Consider the following 12052-nt stretch of genomic DNA (forward strand, 5'->3'; position numbering starts at 1 on the left):
AAAACACAGGGTTGTCAACTGAAACCAAAGTTTTTTTTTTACCTTGACCTTTGACCTAGGAAGTTGTACATACATCATGACACGCCCTCTGGTGGGGGTTAATAAACATGTAAAGTATAAAGTATGAAATCATAATGGTTCTCTAGATATGGAGCGGACACAAAGTTAAAGTGTTACGGACGGACGGACGGACGGACAGACGGACAGACAGACGGACGGACAGACTGATAACTATAGGGCGGCCCGCCTTAAGGCGGGCCCCTAATTATATACTGTATTTATGTTTCTAAAGAAACTAACAATGATTGAAATCAGAATATTTTCACAGTTGCAATTAGGAAATGAAGTATTTTATATATGACGAGATACTCTGCTTTGGCATTTTTGAATATTCATTTGTAATGCCCGCGTCACACTGTCCCGATTTTTACGGCGATGGCAACACGATTATGGAAAATTTCGAAATCGGGACTGATCGTATCCAGATCTGGCTATTTGTAGTGCCATCTTTAACCATCGTTGAACCATCGGCCACTTTTTCTAGCCTTCAGGGACAACTTCGGGAAGGGTTCTAAATTTTTTAACATGTTAAAAAATCCCCGAAGGTGCGTCAGATGTTGAGGGTTCGTATTGAGTTCGTATTACCATCCTCACCATCTTAATGTCACCGGGAATGCATCTTTGAACATCGTATTGCTTTCATGTTTCCATCGTTTCCATCGGTCAGTTTTGACATTACGATGTCTACACGAATGAATCACGAAGCTACCCGAAGGTCTTGCGATGGCAACACGACATCGTGAAGACCTCGTAATCCCGTCGTGTTGCCATCGAATAAAAGTACGAAGGCGACAAGATGGAACTACGACGGCAATAAATCCAGCTAAATGTAAGTTAATTTACGCGCTAAAAAACATTTAAAGTGACATGCGCGATATGCACTGGTCAGTCTAGTACGACAGTTAAGAAAGACGTTCACAAAACATGGAGCTCATATCATATGATTCTACGAGAACGAGGAAGGCGACAGCGTTGCTTCTATTAATTCAAATGGAACAAAAAGAGCAGCTATTACAGACTCAGGATTTACTTTTACAAATAAAATTTTATTTTTTGTCAATTTTTCATATCAAGTAATATAATGAAAATCATAAACGCGCCTAGTACACCAACACTGCAGGTACACGTATATAGGAAAACCAACTTTTTCTTCATTATTCCGATTTTTTATGTATCGTCTGAGTTATTGTCACACGAATGTTTACTCCATAACCATTTTGTTTTCTATATGTCATATTTTGCCGCAATTGTTGTTTTCCCCCACATCCTTCCTTTTGTCTATATTATTATGATATTCTCATGAAAAGAGCTCTTTTTGAATAAAAGGGATCAACGAACCCATTACCTTACCTTTAAGATAGATCAGTAAACATGGGCATAATAATGGGTGATTATGCAGACTAGTGCACATATTTTACAGTTCAAACAAGGCAATGCCGACATCCCCTCGTATGTCACATATTGGGGACAAATATGGACACTATATTTGTATATGACACATACAGAAAATGGTAAATTGAATATGCATATTTGATACATAAACTATTTTTTTAGAAATCAACCAAAACATTCAGTAACTGAAAATACCTTTAATATTGTCTTTAGAACCAGGTTAAAAAATTAGCAATCAATTTCCTGTGTATTATGCTATTTTAAGGAGAAAAAAACAAGTCCATCTGCATGACCTTGACATTTGGCCTTGAACGTTAAAAATGTCAGATCATTACAAGGAGGAGCAATATACATTGTACCAAATGTGGTTAAAATCTTTTGAAGCATATTGGTTTTAGAGTCTCCACAAGGGTGATATTGCCTTGTATTACAACTGCCACTGTGACCTTGACCTTTGAACTTAAAAGTCAATAGCGCTTACGATATTCTTAACGAGTAACACCATACCAGGTTTTGAGCATTTTGGTTCAAGAGTGTCCATAACAATTTTATCTACAAGCAACTTACATGTATTAGGCGAGGGGATAATAAACTAAGTTTTATAAGAATTAGACAAAAAGATCGATTTCCCGCAATGCATGGCAGACTTGTACAGAAACGATATGTTGTCGAAATTCTGTTCGTATCATAAAAAAGGTTGAAACAGGTAGAACGCATTTTTAGATCGTTTGTATACTTGTATTATGTACATACATGTATTTTACCATTATTTATCTTGTTTATTTTCGCGCCATCATCGTAATCCATCGTATAGCCTTCGTAATCCATCGTGTAGCCTTCGTAATCCATCGTGTAGCCTTCGTGATCCATCGTGACGGCTTCTGCTGAGATATGAAGCTTAAATACCTGTCTTCGGTTAACCTTCGTATGTCCATCTCTTGCTATCGTACAAAATTTCGGCACCATCGTATAGACTTCGTTATTCGTCGTACCTGCTTCGGTCACTATTTGGTATTTTAACAAGACCGGGACCAACGAACTTACAATTTTCGCATTCGGGTGTCCATCGTATATAAAAATCGGGACAGTGTGACGCGGGCATAGAGGAAACATAAATATCAAATCTAAATAAATTCTTACATCCTACAATAATCATTATATTTCTACGTTTATTATTTCATACCATTTTAGTATTTAGGTTTCATGAGTATTTATTATTTATTTTTTTGTATTGTAATATAAAATGGAAAGAAAGATAAATTTATTATTTTTTTAATTCTAAACGTCGTGAATAAAATACGTGTGTGTTTTCAATTCATAAAGCATGATTTTAAATCATTGCAGCTCACAACAACCGTAAAAATAATTTACAATAATCACATTTAAATTTAATTACAACCATAATGTTGATTATTTTATATTGTTTAAGTATGGATTTAGAAGTCTTTGTATAGTAATATTATTCACATAATGGAATGTTAGAATTTAAAAATTGATTCATTCGATAAATAAAATGTCCAGCCGTAAATACTACTAGACTCAAGCTGGCAGCCACTTTTATCGGCCAATCAAGATAGCAGCCACTTTTTTCCAGCAGCCAATTTTGGGGATATGTCTAAAAACCAAAAAACTGAATGAGACGCAAACGTTCCAAATATCGCTAAATATTAGTTAAAAGTTATTTTACACCGGAAATCGACAATTTCACGGCTTGTACTGGTTCTAAAAGCATTTCATTCCGTTTAAAATATGTATGTGAAGCTAGCAGTCCATTCATTATTTGTTATTCGATAATTGATATTCGATATCCAATCGGCCGCTAGCAGTCGGTTAAATATTCAAATTTCGTTGAAAATAATTTAAAAGCATGAGGGAAGGCTACGCCGGAAATCGTTTTATGACCCCTTCAAGCTGTCGTAAATTTTCGTTGTCCTCGAATATAAACCATTATATAAGTTTAATATTTGTCTTTATTTTATATAGATTTTTATCAATAAATCGACACCAAAGATGTAATTTAATATATAATAAAACAAACAAAAACAAAAACCATCACGCCAGAAACATTTAGAAATAAAAATAATAAATATGTATGGAAAGCCAAAAATACAAAAACAGAAATGTATAGTGAAAACCTACCGAGGACTGCTTAAATAAGGTTAAACCCGGGAGATTTTGAACCTCTGTGGTGGCTAGACGGGCCCGGATCCCAGAAAAAAAATTAAAGTGGGGAATAGCCTGGGTCAATACCTTTGAAATGAGCTAGGTCCAGTTCGGAACTTTGCCGTAGGTATATGCCGAAAAGTACCGAATGTGTGTCTGGTATGGAAAATACGTAAATGGACGACTTTGAACCTCTGTGGTGGCTAGACGGGCCCGGATCCCAGAAAAATATTTAAATGGGGAATAGCCTGGGTCAAGACCTTTGAAATGAGCTAGGTCCAGTTCGGAACTTTGCCGTAGGTATATGCCGAAAAGTACCGAATGTTTGTCTGGTATGGAAAATACGTAAATGGACGACTTTGAACCTCTGTGGTGGCTAGACGGGCCCGCATCCCAGAAAAATATTTAAATGGGGAATAGCCTGGGTCAAGACCTTTGAAATGAGCTAGGTCCAGTTCGGAACTTTGCCGTAGGTATATGCCGAAAAGTACCGAATGTGTGTTTGGTATGGAAACAACGTAAATGGGCGACTTGAACCTCTGTGGTGGCTAGACGGGCCCGGATCCCAGAAAAAATATTTAAGTGGGGAATAGCCTGGGTCAAGACCTTTGAAATGAGCTAGGTCCAGTTCGGAACTTTGCCGTAGGGATATTCCGAAATGTACCGAGTGTGTGATTAATAATGAAAATTTGCCATAAGGGCAACTTTGAACCTCTGTGGTGGCTAGACGGGCCCGGATCCCAGAAAAAAATTAAAGTGGGGAATAGCCTGGGTCAATACCTTTGAAATGAGCTAGGTCCAGTTCGGAACTTTGCCGTAGGTATATGCCGAAAAGTACCGAATGTGTGTCTGGTATGGAAAATACGTAAATGGACGACTTTGAACCTCTGTGGTGGCTAGACGGGCCCGGATCCCAGAAAAATATTTAAATGGGGAATAGCCTGGGTCAAGACCTTTGAAATGAGCTAGGTCCAGTTCGGAACTTTGCCGTAGGTATATGCCGAAAAGTACCGAATGTTTGTCTGGTATGGAAAATACGTAAATGGACGACTTTGAACCTCTGTGGTGGCTAGACGGGCCCGCATCCCAGAAAAATATTTAAATGGGGAATAGCCTGGGTCAAGACCTTTGAAATGAGCTAGGTCCAGTTCGGAACTTTGCCGTAGGTATATGCCGAAAAGTACCGAATGTGTGTTTGGTATGGAAACAACGTAAATGGGCGACTTGAACCTCTGTGGTGGCTAGACGGGCCCGGATCCCAGAAAAAATATTTAAGTGGGGAATAGCCTGGGTCAAGACCTTTGAAATGAGCTAGGTCCAGTTCGGAACTTTGCCGTAGGGATATTCCGAAATGTACCGAGTGTGTGATTAATAATGAAAATTTGCCATAAGGGCAACTTTGAACCTCTGTGGTGGCTAGACGGGCCCGGATCCCAGAAAAAAATTAAAGTGGGGAATAGCCTGGGTCAATACCTTTGAAATGAGCTAGGTCCAGTTCGGAACTTTGCCGTAGGTATATGCCGAAAAGTACCGAATGTGTGTCTGGTATGGAAAATACGTAAATGGACGACTTTGAACCTCTGTGGTGGCTAGACGGGCCCGGATCCCAGAAAAATATTTAAATGGGGAATAGCCTGGGTCAAGACCTTTGAAATGAGCTAGGTCCAGTTCGGAACTTTGCCGTAGGTATATGCCGAAAAGTACCGAATGTTTGTCTGGTATGGAAAATACGTAAATGGACGACTTTGAACCTCTGTGGTGGCTAGACGGGCCCGCATCCCAGAAAAATATTTAAATGGGGAATAGCCTGGGTCAAGACCTTTGAAATGAGCTAGGTCCAGTTCGGAACTTTGCCGTAGGTATATGCCGAAAAGTACCGAATGTGTGTTTGGTATGGAAACAACGTAAATGGGCGACTTGAACCTCTGTGGTGGCTAGACGGGCCCGGATCCCAGAAAAAATATTTAAGTGGGGAATAGCCTGGGTCAAGACCTTTGAAATGAGCTAGGTCCAGTTCGGAACTTTGCCGTAGGGATATTCCGAAATGTACCGAGTGTGTGATTAATAATGAAAATTTGCCATAAGGGCAACTTTGAACCTCTGTGGTGGCTAGACGGGCCCGGATCCCAGAAAAAAATTAAAGTGGGGAATAGCCTGGGTCAATACCTTTGAAATGAGCTAGGTCCAGTTCGGAACTTTGCCGTAGGTATATGCCGAAAAGTACCGAATGTGTGTCTGGTATGGAAAATACGTAAATGGACGACTTTGAACCTCTGTGGTGGCTAGACGGGCCCGGATCCCAGAAAAATATTTAAATGGGGAATAGCCTGGGTCAAGACCTTTGAAATGAGCTAGGTCCAGTTCGGAACTTTGCCGTAGGTATATGCCGAAAAGTACCGAATGTTTGTCTGGTATGGAAAATACGTAAATGGACGACTTTGAACCTCTGTGGTGGCTAGACGGGCCCGGATCCCAGAAAAATATTTAAATGGGGAATAGCCTGGGTCAAGACCTTTGAAATGAGCTAGGTCCAGTTCGGAACTTTGCCGTAGGGATATTCCGAAATGTACCGATTGTGTGATTAATAATGAAAATTTGCCATAAGGGCAACTTTGAACCTCTGTGGTGGCTAGACGGGCCCGGATCCCAGAAAAATATTTAAATGGGGAATAGCCTGGGTCAAGACCTTTGAAATGAGCTAGGTCCAGTTCGGAACTTTGCCGTAGGTATATGCCGAAAAGTACCGAATGTGTGTCTGGTATGGAAAATACGTAAATGGACGACTTTGAACCTCTGTGGTGGCTAGACGGGCCCGGATCCCAGAAAAATATTTAAATGGGGAATAGCCTGGGTCAAGACCTTTGAAATGAGCTAGGTCCAGTTCGGAACTTTGCCGTAGGTATATGCCGAAAAGTACCGAATGTGTGTTTGGTGTGGAAACAACGTAAATGGGCGACTTGAACCTCTGTGGTGGCTAGACGGGCCCGGATCCCAGAAAAATATTTAAATGGGGAATAGCCTGGGTCAAGACCTTTGAAATGAGCTAGGTCCAGTTCGGAACTTTGCCGTAGAGATATGCTGAGAAGTACCGAATGTGTAGTAATTATGCCTCGGGCCATTATAGACATCCTCGACCATTAAAACAGACCTTGGACATATAACAAGGCCATTATAAAAACACCCTTTCATTAAAACTATAATTCAAAATACGCTTAATATTGGCAACTGTAAACCTCTATTGTGGCCAGACAGGCAAGGATCCCAGAAAAAATTATTTAAGCAGGTAATAGACCGGGTCAATACCTATATATTGGGATGGGTCTTGATAGAACATTTTCCGTAGTGATATCCCGTGAAGTACTTAATGTGATGTTGGTAAGGACAGTACTTCTAGGGGAAGCATTGGTCCCTCATAACAAGAAATGTGTCACGGTCAAATTTGCATTACAAACGTTCATCACACCATCATGGGTTGTTCCAAAGCTATGAACAGATAAAGGTGCTGAACTTTGCAACAAAGAGGCTGAAGAGTTTCGTCAGAAACACAACATTGAACTGTACTCTACCGAGAAAGAAGAAAAATCAAGTTTCTTTGAATGTTGGATGAGAACAATGAAAATTATCTTTTTTAAATACTTTTGGCTTATTCTACGCGTACTAACATCGATGTGTTGAATAATCTCGTTCATCAGTATAACACCTCCAAACATAGATCCATTAGGATGACTCCTTTTAATGACAGTTAAACTGAACACGAACACAAAGTGTACGGAACTTTTATGGTAATCTTCTTCCATTAAAACAGGGTAAATTTAAAATAGTCGATACAGTTTGAAGTACTTTTTAAGAAAAGCGTGTTTAAAAAGGAATACATCCTTAGGTGGACCGAGGAAGTCTTAACTTTTTCCCACGTATAGAACACTCAAACCCAAACGTATCGTACCATGGATTTTAATGAAGTCTACGTAAAAGGGTCCTTTTATGAACCTTAACTTCAGAAAAACAAACCAATGGTGGTTTGAAATAGATCTTTCTTCAATGGAAAATGTACTTTTAGTCCTTTAATTCCTGTATTTAACAATCAGATTTGCAGTAAAAACCTTTTAGCAAGTATAGTCTTTGGCAGTTTGCACAAGATCATAAAGGCTACTTTCCCTATGCGAGCAATATGGTGAAGGCTTAAACATCTGGGTTATATCTTTACCAGGTGAAGAACCACCTAGGGTTTTTGATCTCACACCAGTATGTTTCAATAAATCACAGATCATCAGACTCTCTCGATCTTTCTTGTTTTGCTCTTAAGCTTCCATTGACAATGGACGTTCCAAGAGTGCATCAATGTTTTTATGGGTCAAGTTTTTAATCTTATGTACCTAAAGTTTTTGTTGCAGAGTGGTCTTAAACTCATCTACCTTATTCTCAAGTTCTTAAATGGTTGTTATTAAATCTTTCTCTAGTCGTTTTATATCCGTCTTAAATAGGTTACACTGGGATTGTAATGTATTTCTCAATTTCCATAGAATCCAAAATTGTCTGTCATGTGTTGTAGCAGATCTTGATTTCAAGAAATTTACCATTAAGTAGGGAGGGAAGGAAGTTTTATGGTCGGGTTGTTGTTTCTTTGACACATTCCCCATTTTCATTCTCAACTTTATTTGCTTGTTGTCGTCCAATGGGTTACACGTCCCATAACGGTAGGATAAAAAGGTTTGGAAAGTAGGGTAACCCGCATTAACAAACTTCTCAAATATGAACAGTTTTAACTGTTCTCTACAATTTTCCATTGAGAGTGACTTTTTTGGAAGTAGAATATTGTGTACACGTAACACTTATTTTAAGTTTTCGAGCCTCCAAACGGGCGCGAAATTGCAATCATCTTTCAATATCATTCATATTATTTGAACATATGATAAATGTTGTTGTTCCTTATATAACAATATGTTATAGAGGTTTGATGAATCCAGGCATTGTTACTTCTATCACCATTCGTCTCTTAGGTATTCGTTTTCAATTTGAAAATGTCCATGTGATTCCATCTTTTAAAACGTAACGTGTGTCATCTTGTGTGTTAGTTTCTTAAGTCATCACGATTTCAAGGTAACTGCGAATGACGTTCATTTTTCTATGACAACTTTGGTAGGTCATAAAACACGGCTGGTAATGGTTACACGGAATATTCTGTCGATTGACCTGTTTGGTTTTTCCTTAAGCTTTCCTTGGGCTTTAACCATCTTTCATTCGATATTAAAACATCTTGTACGAAGCCCTACAAACTCAGCAATCATTTGACCACCAAACGTATTTTCAAACACACCAATCACTATTTGCTGACGTTATTTGGAATTCAACGATAGGTTGTTCGTACAATAGTTAAGTGTGTCAAACTTGTTTGAATTTGAGATACCATGTCTTTAGAAAGTCGTCAGTTTGAATTTAATAGACTAGATTATCAGTGTCGGTAAACAATAGTCGAACTTTGTTTCCGAAGGTTTCATAATGAATGTCGTACATTAAAATCTTTGAAATGTTTAAGATGCATGCTCCCAAATACACATGCTTGTCAAATTTGAGTTCGGTTTTCTTCATGTGTACGATTGTTTTTCGGTAGTCACTTTTTTTATATTCATCCGTTTGAGTATGTGTACCATGGTATTTCCAAACTTTGTTCATCAGTTTGAAAAAAAATGGGGTTTTTCTTCAGACAGGGTGCTATCGGTAGTTATGGTTATAAGGTGTCAATGCAAATTTCAAGCCTACATGATTGTTTAAATTTTAACACATGATACACTTTTGTTAAAACCAACCCATTTGAATAACTCTGTTTCAAATTTCTTAATCCACCATTTTCTACATTTGAAAATGCCTGTACCAAGTCAGGAATATGACAGTTCTTGTCCATTCGTGTTTGATGCGTTTTGATTTTTGATTTTGCAAGGTGATTATGGACTTTCCAGATTGATTTTCCTCTGAGTTCAGTATTTTTGTGATTTTACTTTTTTCTATCATAAAGAACATACTGTACACCTTTGTCGGATTTGAATACGGTACCAACTTATGAAACTTATTAATTTCTGTTTTCATGTGAAAACTATACATCGTTAAGCTTATCGTAAAGGTCGACTGAGTAACCAAATCCCATTCAATTATGTACCCAACCTCATCCTCCTCTTTCCACATGTCAATGACTTCAAAGTCGTCCACTAATTCAAAACCCTTGTTGGCTACGGTTCTGACATGGCCAACACATACTCATAGTTAGTACTACTAGTTAAGTATTCCAAAAAAAGTCATTGGGAAGGTTGTGGAGGGTCGCATTCACTCATGTATTTGTTGTTGGCCACCCAATGTCCATGGCTTATTTGAGCACAGTCCCCATCTCGTGTTGCTTATTTAAACAGAAGTAACATGTCTGGGTCGTGTAACAATTGTGATCTAACTTTGCTTATATTTAACGCCGAATCGTAAGCTATCCCTGGTGTGTGTAATAATGAAATACATCAAGGCCCGTAAGCTTTTAAACAAATGACACTAGTTTTCAAATATATCATCGAATTGCACAACGTCTCTTCTCCAGTACACATCACGCTAGTCTTGTAATGTTTGACAATTAAATCTAGTTAACACATGTTTTGCTTGAGCATAGTCAGCCACACTAATGTGTTCATTGTTAAGTCGGTTGTAAAACTGGTCAGCAAATGGTAGTCGTATTTTCTTCTTCTTATGAGGACCCTTCATGAAATCGCAAGGGTACACACTTTGTTTATCATTCATTCATAATGCTCCTAAAACAAGACTTCAATACCTTACATTGATCCAGCTTTACATGGCTAAATATATAAAATAACATAAACATACACTAATCAATGAATAGAATGTCTTACCCATCATATTTCTTAGAAAGACTAATGTTCCCTTCATCGGTATTTGGAATGCAGTTCACTTCAAAAACAGTATACCCCAATGCCTTTACGAACAAGTGGGCGTCAAACATTGTTAACTTGTGAAATATAATGGAAACATAGGTAAGTAAGTTTAAGTTACATTAATTATCTGTGCTGCATCACGATACTTACGATCAAGTGGTCGCGATCACGCACTTTGTCTTCCCCTAATTCACCATCGTACATGTGACAACGTGAACTCGCTTTAAAACATTGGGGATTTTCTTCAGTCATCACCAGGTCTTTTTATCCATGTACAAGTCTGCAATGTCCTTCATCTCCTCTTCCTTACAAGCCACACATATATAACCATGTCACCCCCTGGGTACACTTTTGTTTCTTTGTATTTTCCATCATCATACCTGACGCGGTAGTAAAAAACCTGAAGGTGTATTTTGTTGGTAAGCATTTGTGTGAGCTTTTGACTTGTCAGGTTGTCATGTGTCTATATGTTATAAGTAACATTAAACGTCACCATAATTAACATAAGGAAATCGCATTTTACTTTTACAGTTGTATATCTTATAAAGGTATCTTCTTCGGGTATCTTGATTTTCACTCCAGCCCTCTAATCCAAATACAAGTACTATGAATTTTCGTCTAAAATGTCTTCTCTCAAAAAGTGCTTCTTACACTTTCGATAAAAATACCTTAATATTGTAGATGACACTTTGGCTCTGAACAATAGTTATCAAAGGTACCAGGATTATAATTTAGTACGCCAAACGCGCGTTTCGTCTACATAAGACTCATCAGTGACGCTCGTATCAAAATATTTATAAAGCCAAACAAATACAAAGTTGAACAGCATTGAGGATCTAAAATTTCAAAAAGTTGTGCCAAATACGGCTAAGGTAATCTATGCCTGGGATAAGAAAATCCTTAGTTTTTCGTAAAAAGTATAGCATATTGTGATAAACTTTTTTTATCTATCAGTAATGTTGTTTAGTTACATGTCTGCGTGGGTTCTGTCCTTTCCGATGTTCTTTGAAATTTTTCTCGGGTTCTTTATTTTTCAATCGTTGTTGTTTATTTCAACACCATCATACCCAAACACGTTGATAGAAAAGCTAGTTCTAGTATTTAGCCTTTAGAATTGGTCAATATGTTTCAAACACATTGGGGAAACTAAACCCTTATGGTTCAACTCATTTTCACGTGGTTTTTTTATATTGGCGCACTTTGTGTGTACTATTCACCTCTTTATGTGTACTCTTGATAAAACAGCTCACGTTAATAATGGCGTTCTTTTGTGCTAGTTTTACTGAAAGGCGAATGTAAGATTTGCCCTTTAGGGGTACAATTTATCCATATGAAGATGTAATTCTACAATATGTCTTAACGGTCACCCCCTTCAATCACGCATGCAATATGCTATACTTTCATAACTTTGAACGTTAGTTAAGTGTCTTAGTTGGTTGATTCAGTAAAAATAACTTCAGTTAACCAAAAAATGGAACAACTTTCACCTGTTACGGGGTTGGTTTTTACCAACT

The sequence above is a fragment of the Mytilus trossulus genome, chromosome 6, assembly GCF_036588685.1.
Source record: "Mytilus trossulus isolate FHL-02 chromosome 6, PNRI_Mtr1.1.1.hap1, whole genome shotgun sequence".
Taxonomy (NCBI): domain Eukaryota; kingdom Metazoa; phylum Mollusca; class Bivalvia; order Mytilida; family Mytilidae; genus Mytilus; species Mytilus trossulus.